Consider the following 17,975-nt stretch of genomic DNA (forward strand, 5'->3'; position numbering starts at 1 on the left):
AAGTAATTTGCTTCATTAGAGAAAGGATTATGGGAGGTTTTCTGTCACTCTCTTTTCCCTTGAAATGTAATTATGTTAATGTTAATTATTGTAGTTTAGTTCTTTTTCTCTAGGTTTTAATTCTGCAGTAATTAGAATTTGTTTGAATAATTACAATTATTACTTCTGCTTCAAAGTGAATCATTCTGTTATTTATGTATTTGTTATTGATTAATTCACTAAGTAAAAGATAATTGGAAGCAATAAGCTCTAATTTTGTTATGAATAGGCAACACAACAAAAAAACACCATAAAAGCCCGACCAGCCTCAGAAACAGTCTTCACCCCAGGCAGTCAAGCCCCAAACTCAACAGGGAAGCTTCCACCTGCACAGGCTCAAGTAAGTGGACTGGTTTTTAAAGTTCAAAAAATACTTTAAATGTTCAAAATGCACAAAATACCCTTCAATGGAGATGATAAACTGTAAACTTCTGGCTTAAATTACAAGATCAAAACAATCCTTATAAAGGAAGTATAATGATTGCTGCAACACACAAATGGCAAAAATGTGAGACCTTCAAAAATACCCACAATATACAGGTCAGAATCCTAACTTGCCTGCCCCAAAAACCACCCTAGGGGAGCCTAGGGGAAACTGGGAGGCTCCAGGCCTTGAAATGGAGAACAGGCTTTTAATGTTCAAAAGCAAAAGACAGTCTTAAATGTCTTAAAACATGTCCTACAACAGCTAGTAGCATGAAACTCTGACTTGAACAGTGTGTAGTCCCACCAGAATCTTTAAAAAAACAAATGTATTAACAAAAAATAACAAAATACTCAACAACATATCAAAAAAAAAGTCTAAAAGTCAATCCTCAGTGTACAAGTCCTAATAAAAAAAAAACAAAAAAAAAAAAACAGAAATCAGAATGTTTTAAACAGTAGCAGAAGTCACAAAAAACAGTGAATACAAAGATGCAAATAATCAAAATGAGAACTGACCAAACCACAAAGCACATGAATAGTGTGAGACTGTATTTCCTAATAAGACAAATAAGGGAGCAGTCCCACAAAACATAAAGAAGATAATCTATTCTCACACATAGAAACTACTTAAAAATGATATAGAATATAGTGTTATAGTTAACCCAAGCTACAAGAAAGAAAGCTTCTGTAGCTTGAAGAGTTGGCCCACATACTGCACATTTGTATAATTTTCATTTTTTCTGCCACAGAAAGGGTTACTCTCTTTGAAATAATTCATGAATGATTTCTTTTATCAATTTCAATGCTGTTGGCAAATATGATATTGTGTAAAAGTGGCTAGGTATACCACCTTTCTCCTTATTCTTCATCAGTAGCATTGTTTTGCTTGTTGTCATTAAATCATCTGTGGTACTGGTTCCTAACAAACTATCCATTTGCTGGACCAATCTGTTGGTCAGGTACTTTAGTTAGTATCCACACACTTCATCTTTACCTGGTGTGGTCCAATCCTTCTCATTCTTTGCCTGTTTCTGGATGACATCTGGTATGTTTGACAATTCAGGCATGTGTTGTCCACTCAATTTAGATTCTGGATTTCTATCTTTTCCTGAACTTTGTTGTCTTTTTGTTGTCAGGCATCTGTCTTCAAGATCCTAATAGACCCGCCACTGATTTTGACTTTGTTTGTTTGAACATCATTATTTTGGATTTATATTGTTTGATTATCTTAGCTTCTATGATTTTAACTGAAGATTAATGAATTGTGTGAAACACATTTTTGACACACTTCACAATCAGATCCAGGTTGTTCCTTGGTTGCATTCTTTAGAAGAGAGTCCATGTAAACGCTGTACAGACACCTTAAGATCAAAAACAAGAATTCTTGGCTCAAGATGAGGATATTTAGCTGGATTATCAGTGACACAATGTGACTTTTCCAGTTCTATTGCTGTCAGCAACTGAGTCTTTTAAATGACACAAAGCCTCTCTTCAGTAATCTTAGAATCAAACTTCATCACAGTTTGTGCATGCTTTCCTGGTAGCTATGTTCTGGTGGATTGGCCTTGTAGTTATATGGAATGGTGTCTTTGTTTTCCCATGTCATTGACTTTTATTGCTGTGATTGTTGGTCCAGTTGATCTACAGTCCCCTGCCCACGCAGCCAAGCTGAGGATTCTGTATTCTACGTTTTGCAAGCATGAAACACCTATATGACTTGAGAGACAAGCAAGTGGGTATCAAATTCTTTTCAGTCCTCATTATATTAGATGGGGTTAGCAGTGACAATTTGTAAACTTGCTTAAGGTTACTGGAGGAAGACTGCACTTGTAGGATCTCAATCACTGATCTGTAAAGTAGAAATCAGCAACATAGATCACCATATTCTACTACTCTGGCTTATTATTATTATTATTATTATTATTATTATTATTATTATTATTATTATTATTATTATTTGTTCACTCCCTTTGTTTTTTCAATGAGTGTATGGAGTTTGATGTTCATGTTAGTTAGGTTAATTGCCACCGTAAGAGCCAAATCTTTCAAGTTGATGCTAATATTAAATTTACCTTAGTGCTTAGTTTTACCTTGAATATAATATATTGTATACTAGCGAAATACCCGCGCTTTGCAGCGGCGAAGTAGTGCCTTAAAATTTTTATTAAGAAGAAAATTAAACCTTTTTAAACTGAGGGAAAATATACAAATAATTATTTGTTAAGGATCTCTTTGTATACCTGTGACGATGTGGGTTCTAGCTCCATGTTCCCATCACTGTTTGGGAGCCCCTGAACCCAACACCGTCGGTAATGTCACCAATGAGCTACCTCGAGTGCAGTGATTATTTATTTAACAAAAACTGGCTTTTGCTCAGCGAACTGTGGACCCATAAAACCACAATACCACATTGTCAGTTCGGCCCTCCGTTTGTAATATGACCAAGCTGTGCGTTGAGCTTACTCTTGAGCATGCAACGTACAGTTGGCCATGTGAAAAGTAATCTTGTCTCAACTCTCACAGCTTGGATTGCTGCTTTCATAATTGGTTTGAGTTTCATGGTTTGTTTCAATTACGACAGTATTCACAGGTCTTGTGTTGAAGTGACATTCGGCATCTGTCAAGCGTTGTAAGCATACAACCGGTTTCATCAATAACTTTGCATCCAGCTTTTGAGAGTTTAAACATTCATAAAAATCAAAGTGTCCACTACTGAAATTGTCACCTGTGAATCTAAGATGTTTAAGAGGCATTGGTGGTTGTCGAAAGGTGTAAAATATTTGGCCATTTCGGTACACTTGAAAGCGACAACTGAACAATTCAGGGGCAGCCATCAACTCACATGCAGAACCATAGGTGAAGGGCTTAGGGGAGAGTGGGGTAAGTTGAGCCATTTTTTACTTAGGCTGTCCTCTAGGCAAGGAAGAGTGATATGTAAATAAAACCAAAATGTCTACATCTTTTTCAGGATGTTTCCCGTCAGTGGAAATGCTAAGTATGCATACATGACATATCAAAAAGAAAATGTGACTTCTTGAAAAAAAGTGGTCTTGTGGCTCAACTTGCCCCAGCTTAGGGGTAAGTTGAGCCAAGCCAGGGGGTAAATTGAGCCACCTGTGTGTAAATTGACCAATATACTTTTTCCAGTTTAAACCTGATTGTCATTTTGAATTATCCTAAAGGAAACTTTAAACTACTGTATACATAAATAAGTCAAATGCAAGTTTACTGTTCAAAATATTTTAATAAAAATGGTGATATAACAATTGAACACTATCAACAGTGTAGAACAACTGTAACAAACTCACAAAAAAGAATAAGCCTACTGTGGTTTTCCTCAACTATCTACTCCACATTCCATCCCTCAAGGTTGCAGGGAAATATGAAATCAATCAATCAATCAACATTTATTTATATAGCACATATTCATACAAAAAAAATGTAGCTCAAAGTGCTTTACAAAATGAATAGAGAAACAGAAGACACAATAAAAAATAAACATAAGTCAACATTAATTAACATAGAATAAGAGTAAGGTCCGATGGCCAGGGTGGATAGAAAAAACAAAAAAAAACTCCAAAGGCTGGAGAAAAAAATAAAATCTGTAGGGGTTCCAGACCAAGAGACCGCCCAGTCCCCTCTGGGCAATCTACCTAACATAAGTCAAACAGTCCTCTTTGTATTTAGGGTTTTCATGGAAGGACCTGATGATGATGGTCACGTAGACTTCTGGCTTTCAGTCCATCAATGTTGGTGCATCATGATGCTTTGAGTAGGTGGTGGTGGCACAGGCCGCCACCACAAAGAAACCGGAAAAAGAAACAGAAGAGAGAGTTGGGGTCAGTATGGATTTTGGAGCCACTGTGAATAGTTATTATGAAGAATTGAACATACATAGTATCAGGATTAAGTTAAAGTGAAGTTATAAAAAGGCCATGTTAAAGTAATGTGTTTTCAGCAGTGTTTTAAAGTGCTCTACTGTATTTGCCTGGCGAATTCCTATTGGCAGGCTATTCCAGATTTTAGGTGCATAACAGCAGAAGGCCGCCTCACCACTTCTTTTAAGTTTAGCTTTTGGAATTATAAGGAGACACTCATTTGAAGATCTAAGGTTACGATTTGGAATATAACATGTCAGGCATTCCGATATATAAGATGGAGCGAGATTATTTAAGGCTTTATAAACCATAAGCAGTATTTTAAAGTCAATCCTGAATGACACAGGCAACCAGTGTAGTGACATCAAAACTGGAGAAATGTGTTCGGTTTTTCTTTTACCAGTTAGGATTCTAGCAGCTGCATTCTGCACTCGTTGCAAGTGATTTATGTCTTTTTTGGGTAGTCCTGAGAGGAGTGCGTTACAGTAATCTAGTCTACTGAAAACAAAAGCGTGAATTAATTTCTCAGCATCTTTCAATGATATAAGAGGTCTAACTTTAGCTATGTTTCTTAAGTGAAAAAATGCTGTCCTAGTGGTCTGATGAATATGCGATTTAAAATTCAGATTACAGTCAACGGTTACCCCTAAATTTTTTACTTCCGTCTTAACTTCTAATCCTAGTGCATCTAGTTTATTTCTGATAACCTCACTGAATCCATTATTGCCAATTACTAAAATTTCCGTGCAGTTCCTCCAGCCTTTTGAAGTTGAGGCAGCTTCTTTACCACTTCACTTTGCCTGGTTTGTTTTTTCTTCAGCTTTCCTTTTTCTTTTATGTTACTTTGCTTTTTTCCCTGCAGTTTCTTTGCTTTCTCTTTGTGAGCCCTTTCAATTGCCTGCTTTTCAGGTGTATCAGTTAGGATCCTTGTTTTTACACGCTTTCGCTTTATTTGTGCTCTGGGATGTGGACTTTTGGGTAAGGGCAGAATTTCATCTGCAGACACATATGCAGTGTGGCTGAGACACACATATGTGTCACCTGGTAATGCATATCCTTGTGGGGATGTTGATGAAGGCAGTATAGAAGTAATGGAGGTTGAAGTAGTGGATGGATTATCTGCTGTGGTTGGCTCATCGGCAGTAGATGGATCTACTACAGTGGGAGAGTGTTGTTCAGGGTTTGGTCTATTTGACACCATGGATGGTGCAAACTCAGCATCTGGGAAAATATCTCAGTTGTATGGAAAGATCCCTGTGAACCTAAATCCAGAAATTATATTCCGTGGTGTCATTGCTGACATGAAAGCTTCATTCACACATCCAGCGATCTGGTAAATGGTGGCTGTTTTACCTGGGTTAGATCTCATCCACCCATCAAGAGCTTTGTTGAAGTGGGTCTTGAATGGACCATACACACTCTTGCCCAGAGGTTGCATGCGGTGGGATGTTTGGGGTGAAATGGTGAGCAGAACAACACCCTTGGTCTTTGCAATATCGACTGCAATCACTTGAGTGAGATGTGGGCCTCGTGGCTATCAAGGATTAGCAGCATTGGATGGTCAGAGGAGCAGTTGGTGTACTGAACCAGAGGTTCAAGGAACCCAGCAAAGGGTTTCTTTTTCCTCATTCTTTTGTATGAATCTGCATAGTGTTGACCTGTCAATCTTTCTCTTTTTTGCTGCTGCTCTTATGGATTTTCCTGCCTTAACTTCAGCGGCTGCTCTCTCCATCTCTTCAAGGGGTATTAAACCCCAGTCTATCTTTCTGCTGTATTTTCTTGGCATGCTTACTTTTCTACAAGTAAAACATTAGGGGGAAAACAGCTATGTAATACCACAATAAAATATTTTTTGACATTTTAAACATAATATTACTTGACCTTCAAGGTGGGGTAAGTTGAGCCAGTGGTTCAATTTACCCCAAGGCATCTGGCTCACTTTACCCCACAGCCACCACTTTGGAAAAACTTACCTAGCTTAGCAATTCAAGCTAACCTTTAGCTAAATGGTTCACATGGTTTAATATGCTAGTAAATCATCAACATGTATGGTATTAATTTTTAGGCCTGGATAAATTAGCTTCATGTTACAGTCAAAATAACTGAAATGCAAAAAATGTACTTTGACAAGGCAAAAACAGATTTTTGTGAATAGATCATACTTACCACACTACCACAAGCTTTGCAATCACAGGAGCAGCAAAATGGAGGGTGCTTTCAAATTTTATGGTCACATGACAACAAATCTGCATTATTGCCTAGATACAGGGGGTGGGTCAACTTACCCACTGGCTCAACTTACCCCACTCTCCCCTAAGCATTTCACTCTTATAGTGCTCCTATGTAGTATAATTATCTCCTGTACCGTCATCAGTCCACACCTTGAACCTGTCCCAGTCATTCAATACATAAGACACAATGTTCCTCTGGATATCAAGAGTGAGCCTGATATGGCTGTGCAATATGTAACAAAGAGAATGAAAAAGGCAGGTGCCATCTCCGGGCATTGAAACCACTCGGTAAGTGACAGTTCTTTGATCGAATGTGATCACCACAATAGACATGTTAATGGGGGTACGGTTGTAACGATAAAGGAAATGGGTACCTGAACAATGTAAAGTAAGTCTAAAATACCTACACAATAAATATAATTGTAATAAACGAACAACAAAACAGCGGAGAAGCCATGGATTGAATAAAAATGCTGTAGTTATCAGCAGAGAGACGTGAATCCTGTGGTGAAGCAAGGAAGGGAATGTAGGAGACCGGAGCGATGGACGGCCTTATATAGACAGGCAGTCAACATTGTGGGAGGCGTTGGGATGGGAGACCCAACGCCACCTCACACGGTTACCAAGCAGCAGGCTATGGACATATATATGTACATAAGTAGGATTCAGTTAGTGTTGGGAACCCGTGTACCAAATTTCTTGAAGATGGGCCCATAAGTAACAAAGACCGTTGGAAAGTTCAATATGGCGGCCGACAGTGGTGTCATACCACCGAAATAAGTATGTACATCAGTTTCGGTTAGGCCAGGGAAGCCACCTACCAAATTTCATGAAGATGGGGCCATAAATAAGAAAGTTCAACATGGCGAACGTTGTCAACCATTGCAATACAATACAATACAGTTTATTTTTGTATAGCCCAAAATCACACAGGAAGTGCCGCAATGGGCTTTAATAGGCCCTGCCTTTTGACAGCCCCCCAGCCTTGACTCTCTGAGAAGACAAGGAAAAACTCCCAATAAAACCTTGTAGGAAAATGGAAGAAACCTCGGAAAGGCAGTTCAAAGAGAGACCCCTTTCCAGGTAGGTTGGGCGTGCAGTGGGTGTCAAAAGTAGGGGGTCAATACAATACAATATACAATATACCATTATGACTGTTACACGTAGAATTTCGAAATGAAACCTGCTTAACTTTTGTAAGTAAGCTGTAAGGAATGAGCCTGCCAAATTTCAGCCTTCTACCTACACGGGAAGCTGGAGAATTAGTGATGAGTGAGTCAGTGGGTCAGTGAGTGAGTCAGTCAGTCAGTCTGTGATGGCTTTGCCTTTTATTACTATAGTTAGATAATGGAGAATTCTGTTCCACCCTTATAAGTTAAAGGTATATACTGTATACGGTGAATAAGAAACCTCCAGAAATGTAACATTGATACTTAAGTCTCAAGCAAGATACCATAAACAAGAAGTTTCCCTTTTTCAGACATTCTCGCATGTATTATCAACTTTTGTCCTTATTTTTTGTGAACTATTTACAACCCCAGTTCCAATGAAGTTGGGACGTTGTGTAAAACGTAAATAAAAACAGAATACAATGATCTGCAAATCCTTTTCAACCTATATTCAATTGAATACACTACAAAGACAAGATATCTAATGTTCAAACTGATAAACTTTATTGTTGTTTTGCAAATCTTCACTCAATTTGAATTTGATGCCTACAACACGCTCCAAAAAAGCTGGGACAGGGGCATGTTTACCACTGTGTTATATCATATTTCCTTTTAACAACACTCAATAAGCGTTTGGGAACTGAGGACACTTATAGTTGAAGCTGTGTAGGTGGAATTATTTCCCATTCTTGCTTGATGTACAACTTCAGTTGCTCAACATCTCTGTTGTCGTATTTTGTGCTTCATAATGCGCCACACATTTTCAATGGGAGACAGGTCTGGACTGCAGGCCGCACTCTTTTACTACGAAGCCACGTGTAACACATGCAGAATGTGGCTTTGCATTGTCCTGCTGAAATAAGCAGGAACGTCCCTGAAAAAGACGTCACTTGGATGGCAGCACATGTTGCTCCAAAACCTGTATGTACCTTTCAGCATTAATGGTGCCTTCACAGATGTGCAAGTTACCCATGCCATGGGCACTAACACACCCCCATACCATCACAGATGCTGGCTTTTGAACTTTGCGCTGATAACCATCTGGATGGTCCTTTTTCTGTTTGGCCTGGAGGGCATGACGTCCATGATTTCCAAAAACAATTTGAAATGTGGACTCATCACACCACAGCACACTTTTCCACTTTGTGTCAGGACATCTCAGATGAGCTCGGGCCCAGAGAAGCCGGCGGCATTTCTAGGTGTTGTTGATATATGGCTTTTGCTTTGCATGGTAGAGTTTTACCTTGCACTTGTAGATGTAGCGGCAAACTATGTTAAATGACAATGGTTTTCTGAAGTATTCCTGAGCCCATGTGGTAATATCCTTTACAGAATGATGTCTGTTTTTAATGCAGTGCCACCTGAGGGATCGAAGGTCACAGGCATCCAGTGTTGGTATTCGGCCTTGCCGCTTACATGCAGAGATTTCTCCAGATTCTCTGAATCTTTTGATCATATTATGGACAGTAGATGATGAAATCCCTAGATTCCTTGCAATTGTACGTTGAGAAATGTTGTTCTTAAACTGCTGGACTATTTGCCCACACAGTTGTTCACAAAGTGGTGAACCTCGCCCCATCCTTGCTTGTGAACGACTGAACCTTTTGGGGATGCTCCTTTTATACCCAATCATGACAAACAACAATAAAGTTTATCAGTTTGAACATTAGATATCTTGTCTTCGTAGTGTATTCAATTGAATATAGGTTGAAAATGATTTGCAAATCACTGTATTCTGTTTTTATTTACATTTTACACAACATCCCAACTTCATTGGAATTGGGGTTGTACTTCGACCTTCACTAACATCTTTTAAATGAAGACAGGTACGGATTGTGTTTTTTTTTTTCGTGTACAATGAGTCTTGTGATTTCTGGACTTCCTTCCTGGCAACTGCATTTGAACTATTTTGAACTACGTGGAGACAGTGGCAGTTCGTAATGAGGGGTGCTGGAGTGCTGGGTCACAGTCCCACACCCCCGAAATATAAAAAAAAAACTCTCCTTAAATTAATTAGGTAGTGTAAAATAATCAAGAAATAAGTGTGTTTCTTTGCACAACGTTCCTGGTGTTAGCGCATGTCAACATCCATTAAAAATGGTTCTGCATTTATATGTGTTTAATTTCTGTGTGGAAAAAAATTATGTGTGAATGCCTATATTTCCTGAGTTAAGGACGCCGGCCAAATGAGTCTATGTAAATCCTTGAACTTTTGGCAAGCAGGTGACCAGAGGCTGCCCTTTAATTGATTGCTTTCAGATTTTTCTGTCGATGCCACTCTCTCAGACCCGGACACTCCCACATTTATTGGCAGCGAATTAGTCTTGTTATGACCAATGATGTTAGCTAAAGGAATGTGGTTTAAGTAATGTCTGTTTTTTTTTTGCTATCCCTGTGTGGTGTTTAAAAGTGTTGTTACTGAAGCGTTGTAGGCAATGACGAGGGTACGAGACTTAAAATATCTTGGCTTTGCGTGGCCTTGATGAGAGAGAGATTTTCCATATCTATCTAATATCTCATTATATTGTAATTGCTTAATATCTCATTTTATTATGTTTTATTGTTCATGGCTTTGTGCTTATTGTCTCCGATAGACACTTTTATAAATATTTCTTACTTATTTACAGAAACAATAAGATGTTTATTTTGCTACAAGTACAATAAGTAAACCAAAAAAGTGTCATTTTAATATTGCTAATGAAACTTGTGTAACTTTTCGGAATTTCAAAGTTTTAAACCCGTTCTTTTAAGTGAGATTTGGGTTATATTAACTTTATATTACAAAGCATTTATGACACGTGACGTGATAAGAAGTAAATGTGTTCAAGTTCTGTTGTGAATCCGAAAATATACTTTTTTTATTTTTTTTTTAAATGGACCGTCTGTCACCCATTACGAAGCCTAAATTTCAAACTCAGTAATCTGTTGATTTCCTTCAGCCTATCAAACATTAGAGATTTACATTTTTTTTTCTTCTACATAGTAGCAAGTTTTTCAAAGTACATAAAACCTTTCTCAGAAACACCATGAATCGGGTAAGGCTGAGTGCATTAGCCATGCTGTCAATGGAAAAGAGACTGGTGACTTAAATTACTCCATTTAATCAGAAAGTAATGGAAAAATTTTTCAATCCTGAAGAAAAGGAGGGCAACATTTATGTTCAAGTAGTGTTACTGGGAAGTGTGTAGACAACATTATAGTTTGTGTGTGTGTTTTTTTTTTTCTTTTCATTTTTCATCTTTCCTGAGCTATGAAGGAGTGCTTCATTTTGACCCGGCCCACCCAAATATTTTTTTCATCAGCCTATACTGCTTAGAAACCCTCAACAAATGCAGTTTCAGCTATCTATGAATGACCCTGGTATCAATATGTGTGTACGGTATAATGGGCTGGCATCCCAACCCATCACTGCATTCCTGCCTTGCTTCTAGTGCTGTTTCAGTAGGCTGTTACACATCAAAGCTCTGTAATGGAAAAGCAAGTTCAGAAAGTGGATGGAAGACATATTTTTTTTTCAATGGTTCAAATGAATAATTATTTGCTTGTATCTCCAGATTTGCCAGAGGAAGTTTTCAATTTATTTTAAGAGGAAACCTTGTCAGGCCCCACTAGATTTAAAAAAAAAAAGAGAGAGAGAGAGAAATCCTAACCTTCATTGAATGAATGTGAGCGTGACTAATGGAATTTTAAATTATGATCATATTACAATAATTTGAATTTATTACATTTTCATTATTTATTTTTATACAGTGAAGAATTTAATCTACCAAGCAGATGTTTCGTTTAAATTAACCAATTAAGCACTGACATATGCTGCAAGTTCTTGTTTGGTTTATGGGCACATCTAGGGCATTGGCATAATACCTAATATACAATAGGACAGTAAAGCTCTCACCTTGACCATTTCAAACAGATGCAAATTAAACTGAAAAGCATAAATTTCTATTGAAAAGGAGAAAATAACAAATTAGGGTATTAGGCATTACCAAAAAAGGAAACAAAGAAACCTGACAATACTACTGTTCTTCCATCCTTCTTTGGCATGTATTGAAGAAACTTGGGTTATCACCTCTGATATCATTTAAGTGAACCAATTTTAGAAATTAATTTTCCAATTACCAGTGTGAGTTGTATTCTTATTTTTTGGTGACCATGTGCAAAAATTCAGAATATTAACTTGTATTAAACTGTTTAAACAGAAAGTTTACTTTCTACTTTATAGAAAACTAAAAATTAAAAATCCTTTAAGTATTTGCACATAACATTTGTGCTCACGACAGGAAGGCTGCACACCCTATAAAGAAACCTCCTTGTACATGCCACACAAAAGAGATACCATCTGGTTGCTTCCAATTCATTTCAGCTGAGAGAGTGAAGACACAGTGATCCTTAACTCTCCCATAACTAGATTAACTTTGATCTTCTATTTGGAGAATAGAGATCAAATGATAAGAGGTGTAATAAATTGATTGTTTGGGAGCTTTATGCTGTCTAAGAAAGACAGGATTTTGTGTTAGTGGTAGAAAACGCAAGTTGGAAAATGTACAAGTAAATATTGCATAAACATGCATGAATATCACATCAATTTTCAGTTACAGATTTAATTTATTCTTGGAAAATTGGTAGTTCTGAGTGCCATCTTGTAGCTTAATATCCTCAGTGACTTAGACAGACCAGTCTGCATCTAGCCACTACAAAATAAAACAAGATCAATGCTGTCTTAAGTCACATAGGCAGCTCATGTGCATGTGAGAGCTGACAACCAATGAGTGTTCACAGGAAAGTATAATGCAGAAATGTAATTATTTTGGATCACACAGAAAGAAGAAATGCTTGTCTGTCTCATGTCTGTTGTTTGTCAGAATTGAAAAAGGAAAATAAAAGGGTAGAGGTTGTGGCTGAACTTGTCATACATATAAGGACTTCACATGGGCATTGGCACTTTCAGACAACATGTTCATTACCATGCCAGAAAGCATCGTGAAATGTTAGAAATGTGAAACTGTGCTGAAAAGTCTGAAATTGCAGTCAATAATTTTGAAATTAGTAAAAGACTAGTAGTTGTGCAATTTGCTACCAGCTTTAGTTAACTGAAAGGTAGAGCATCTTTGTTTTTTATTACTTCATCAAAAACTTGTCACATTTTTGTTTTGTAATTACTTTTATACAATTGAGTTATGCACAAAAATAAAAGTGGTAAAATTGCAGTTACTTACATAAGTAAATAACATTACATAGAGTACTTTATAATATCAAATAGTTAAAATGTAAAAGGCTTCTGGTGGCTCAGCAGCTTTCATAAACAGCAGATTCCAATTCAAGCGATGTAAAAATGACATTGACATCCTGTTGTTAGCAGTTGTTTGTGGGGGGTCTGTGACTAATTGCAGTTCAAATTTCTTGAACATTTTTGTATAAAGTACCTTGATGTAGAGTTAAAATGCTGATTTGAAGACTCAAGGCAAATAGTTGGCTGCTTCAGGCCATGATAGAGAACAGGTCTGTAGCTTTGCTGATAAATTACTGTGTCAGAGAGATACTGAATCTTAATAATGTGCAGATAATGCAGCAATTGTATTTCTTTTTAGTATAACATAATCAGCATTTGTTCATAGTACGTTTTCAGAGCAATGATTAAATAGATAGATAGATAGATAGATAGATAGATAGATAGATAGATAGATAGATAGATAGATAGATAGATAGATAGATAGATAGATAGATAGATAGATAGATAGATAGATAGATAGATACTTTATTAATCCAAAGGGGAAATTCAGATAATCCAGCACAGTATACTGATACAAAAAAACAATAATAAATTAAATAGTAATAAAAATGAAAAAATGAAAAAAAAATAATAAATAAAAAATAAAAAAGCAGACAATAGCTTTGGGTAATGTTAGCATTTACTCCCCCGGGTGGAATTGAAGAGTCGCATAGTGTGGGGGAGGAACGATCTCCTCAGTCAGTCAGTGGAGCAAGACAGTGACAAAAGTCTGTCACTGAAGCTACTCCTCTGCCTGGAGATGACACTGTTCAGTGGATGCAGTGGATTATTCATGATTGACAGGAGTTTGCTTAATGCCCGTCACTCTGCCACAGATGTAAAACTGTCCAACTTTACTCCTACAATAGTGCCTGCCTTCTTAACAAGTTTGTCCAGGCGTGAGGAGTCTTTCATCTTTATGCTGCCTCCCCAGCACACCACCGCGTAGAAGAGGGCACTCGCCACAACCGTCTGGTAGAACATCTGCAGCATCTTATTGCAGATGTTGAAGGATGCCAACCTTCTCAGAAAGTATAGATTACACAATTCCTTTCATCTTAGATTAATTTCTAGATAAGTGACTTTTTTTTCTTTTACTTTTACAGTTAACTTACCTCAAGCAGCAGAAGACGTAGAGCTGGTGTTCCTTTCCTGGTGTCTGACTAAATTGCATTTTGGATCTGTTTTGCTTTCAGGAGCTTCTGTCAGACAAGTAAAAGAGGAAAATATGCAAAAAAACAAGATGAACTAACGTCTTACCTGGTAAATTTAAAACAGTAAACGAATCCATAAATGAAGTGACAAAGTATGTTTCTGTGTTTTAAGATGGACTGGTTTGAAAACTTGCTAATTCTTTTCAATGATAGATTTAGAAATTTCAAAAGTTTCTTCAGCACTCAAGTCTAATTTTCCAAATTACCTGAAGAAAAATGGTGCTAAATTTCAACAAAATTGGTCTATTGGGAGTTATTTCTTTTTGACAGACAGATGGACATACAAACATGACAAACATAGTAGGTGCTTTTCACATGATGTGAGAAGATACCTAAAACCAGAAATTTAAGAATTTTTTTAAAGAGTGTCATCTGTGGCAGAGCGACGGGCATTAAGCAAATTCCTGTCAATCATGAATAATCCACTGCATCCACTTAACAGTGTCATCTCCAGACAGAGGAGTAGCTTCAGTGACAGACTTTTGTCACTGTCCTGCTCCACTGACAGACTGAGGAGATCGTTCCTCCCCCACACTATGCGACTCTTCAATTCCACCCGGGGGAGTAAATGCTAACATTAATTTTATTTTAATTTTTTTCATTTTTATTACTATTTAATTTAATATTGTTTCTTTGTATCAGTATACTGCTGCTGGATTATGTGAATTTCCCCTTGGGATTAATAAAGTATCTATCTATCTATCTATCTATCTATCTATCTATCTATCTATCTATCTATCTATCTATCTATCTATCTATCTATCTATCTATCTATCTATCTATCTATAAAATGGTGATTGTACCATAAACTCTTTGTTTGTTTTGAAAAGTTGTTGGTTAATCCTCCATTTTGTTAGAAATGTAATAATCTCAGACCAATATAATCCAAATCCAGAACCTATCCTGTCAGCAATGGAGGCATGGAAGAAATCGACACTGAACTGTGGTACCTGTGAATTAAAGAGTGATTTCACCCAACCAAAAATGAAGACACTGACTCATTGTGGTCCAGTTCAGGATTGCCAGTTATTCTCTGCAGGGATTATATTGTTTATCTATCTATCTATTTATATGTCTTTGAAATCCCCTCTTGAGGTACAGTGACTGCATCACATGTATACTTTAAGCCAAACACTGTCTTTAATTCATTGTGATAATGAGCTTAAAATGTGTGTGAAAGATAACTACTTCTCTTTAAATACAAGAAAATTAATTGGAGGGAATGATACAATCTACAGCAATATTCTATCCCTTCATAACACAGTAGGCCTAAATACTAGTCTTAATAAATCAGCAAGTTGTTTTTTCAAGTGCTTATTTTTCAAGATGCGCAGTGGGTAGTGCTGCTGCCTCGCGGTTAGGAGACCCGGGTTCGCTTCCTGGGTCCTCCCCGCGTGGAGTTTGCATGTTCTCCCCGTGCCTGCATGGGTTTCCTCCGGGTGCTCCGGTTTCCTTCCATAGTCCAAAGACATGCAGGTTAGGTGCATTGGCGATCCTACATTGTCCCTAGTGTGTGTGTGTGTGTGTGTGCCCTGCAGTGGGCTGATGCTCTACCCGGGAATTTGTTCCTGCCTTGCGCCCTGTGTTGGCTGGGATAGGCTCCAGCAGACCCCCATGACCCTGTAGTTAGGATATAGCGGGTTGGATAATGGATTGATGGATGTATTGCACTGGAATCTTTAACCTTTTTCCAGTTTAAACAGAAGAAATATAGAAAAAGTAAGACTATTTTGACTATGAGGATATACATGTTAATTTGTGCATTCATTTCCAGTAGAACTGACCACAGCAATTTACATTTTATATGCTGTTGAAATCTTAAGAAGAGTGGGCAGTAGTCCTATACACTACTTTATACTGAGAACCATAATTTTGGAATGGTAGAGGACAGTTGCCAACAGGGAACACAAGGAGGGATCGTCATGCTAAGTAACTGGTCATTTACAAGGTACTAGAATGAAGAGATATATATGTTATGGGGAGTATTCAAATTAGGTGGAGTTTGGTTACCAGTCCTTATAAGGGAACCTAGCTTCCTATTCTAGAAGAAAGTACCTCATTACTTAAAAATCAGAAGTCATTGTCACAACTGAGGGGTTATAGAAAACAGATATTGTAGATCAAGAAAGCTAATATAGATAGAGTACCAAAAGGTTGTTTAACATTCCTGCTGAGAAGAAGTGTGTTAGAAAGTGAGTTGAAGGGTGGATGGGTTATGAACTATTGGTTGGAATTAAAATTTAGGCCACTATGGTGGCTGAATTTGACAACTAATCCAAGTATGAAAATCATAAACAGCCTTTGAGGTTTATAATATGGTATAGTTAGGTGGTCAACATCCACACTTACTCATGTTGATCTGGAAATTTGCCAAAGCAATTTTGATAGCAAATATGCTGTGTTCGCTCTTGACATTGTTCATCAAATATTTTCATGGAAATTTATGATGTGGTCATCTTACCTAAACTTTTTCCATGTGCCCCATGATGATTTTCAAGGTCATCTTAATTTCACAGAAAATGTTGAATGGGGTGTTCTCTGGGTATATAATGCTGATCCTAGTAGTGGGTTAAACAATATTGGTTAACATATATTTAAGCAGAAAGTGTGCATAGAAAAGGAAACTGTGTGATGTCTTTTTGTATGGACTTGTTTAAGACCTGTATGTAATATGTGAGCCTGTCTGTTTAATAGTATTACCCAGAGTGCTATGCAGCTGATGCAAACAGCAATGAGTGAAGAATTCACATTCTTTAGTGTTGTGTTATTTGGTAGCAGCAACAGTGAATAGGCATAAGCATCAGAGAGAAAAAACAAACTAACTATACTTTTTGGTTTGAGAGAGGTGAGTACCTGCTGTACAGTTTGAGGGGGGCAAGTCTAACAGAATTCATGCTACCTGTCTGCAAGAAGTTTTACTCTTCCGATTTTTTAATTCTATTAATTTTATCTGAGTGAGGAGGAGTGGTATAGTAGTTAGCACTGCTGCCTCACAACTCATTTCACATTTTTGGCCATACTAATCAGGTAGACATTTCCCTAGCCGTGAAAGACCCTTGAAAGACCATTACACTATTATAATCTGCATAAAACTTGTTTACTTTCTCCATTTTCTTTTCTTCAATTAATTTTGCTAAATTTGTTAAAGTTCATGACCGTTTTCACGTTTTCGTGACAAGGCAAATTTAGCATTGTTCACTTATCACTAACATTTACTAGCATCCACTCTCGACTAGTAAATGAGGGAGAGAGGCAGATCTTCAGTTCAAAAGCACATTATAGGAATGTGTTTTCTTGTTTATGATGTGAACTGATTAATTATGGAAGTATCTATGTATGTATTTTATGCTAGAGATGCTTTCTGAGGAACAGAAAGTGACAGATAATAATCTTAAATAAAACAAATCAATGACCTAATACCCATTCAAGCAATTTCAGGCTGGAGCAATGGCATTCCTACAATTATAAGGACATCTTGAGTAATTTTTGCTCACTCAGTGTTACACAGTAAACTAAAACATCAGATAGGTTTGGCTGCTGACTCAGTTTTTAGCCAGAGGATGATGGTCATGCACATTTTGAAGATGGTCACTAGTCCTGAAGATGGAGTTTTAATTTAATTAAGTCTCTGTCGGTTAAATTATATTATACTTGAGACTGAACTTTTCCATGACTTGATTATTTGAATGAATATATGTCCCTTACCACCAAGCAGATGATGAACTACCACATTTTGGATTGTGATTAAC

This window comes from Polypterus senegalus, chromosome 10 (genome assembly GCF_016835505.1).
Source record: "Polypterus senegalus isolate Bchr_013 chromosome 10, ASM1683550v1, whole genome shotgun sequence".
Taxonomy (NCBI): Eukaryota; Metazoa; Chordata; class Cladistia; order Polypteriformes; family Polypteridae; genus Polypterus; species Polypterus senegalus.